Genomic DNA, 1049 nt, shown 5'->3' on the forward strand with positions numbered 1-1049 from the left:
TGTTTTTCTCAGCAGTCCTCCAGGCCTCCCTGCCTCCCTGTCTCCTCTTCCTCTTTCCTGACTGGGAGGGGGCGGGGTGAGTGGGGGCCACGCCACCCTCTGCCTGCCCTCCCTTCCATCCAGGCCTCTTCAGGCCCAGTCTGTTTTGTTTCCTCATTCTGAGAAAGGCCCCAAGAGCAAGCTGGGAGGGAGGAAAAGAAAGGGAGAAAAGGCTGTGAGCTGGTGGGCGCTGTGTGTGTCTGTGCGTGTGTGCAGTGATGAGTGAGTGTTAGTGCCGGCCCCACTTCCCCCATCCCCATCTCCACTGCCACAAGTCCCCACCCACCAGAGCCTGCTGCACGCACAGCCTGGGCATTAGGTCGAGCGTTGTTGTGGATGTGATGGACCCAGGGTTTTTGTATATTAGGATAAGTTTTAATTACTCTGCTATAAATGTCTAGGAGTATAATTGCAAGTTTGGATTATAATTATACATTTGTGTTTTTTGTTTGTTTGTTTTTAAAATCAATCTTTATTGTTGAAAGTATTACATATGTCCCTTTTTTCCTCCCATTGCCCTCTCCCACCCCTCTCCCCAACAAGCCTTCACCACCCTATTTTCCGTGTCTATGGGTTATGCATATATGCATATGAGTTCATTGGTTGATCACTTCTACGCCTCCACCCTCCCCTGCCTTCCCTCTTAGGTTTGACAGTCTGTTCGATGTTTCTATGTCTCTGGGTCTATTTTTGTTCATCAGTTTATGTTGTTCATTAGATTCCACAAATGAGTGAGATCATGTGATACTTATCTTCCTCTGAATGGCTTATTTCACTTAGCATAATGCTCTCTAGGTCCATCCATGCTGTTGCAAATGGTAAGAGTTCTTTATTTTTACAGTTGCATAATATTCCATTGTATAGACGTACCACAGCTTTTTATTCCATTCATCTGCTGATGGGCACTTAGGCTGTTTCCAAATCTTAGCTATTGTAAATTGTGCTGCTATGAACATAGGGGTGCATATATCCTTTCTGATTGGTGTTTCTGAATTCTTGGGATATATTCC

This window comes from Myotis brandtii, unplaced genomic scaffold (assembly GCF_000412655.1).
Source record: "Myotis brandtii unplaced genomic scaffold, ASM41265v1 scaffold297, whole genome shotgun sequence".
Classification (NCBI taxonomy): domain Eukaryota; kingdom Metazoa; phylum Chordata; class Mammalia; order Chiroptera; family Vespertilionidae; genus Myotis; species Myotis brandtii.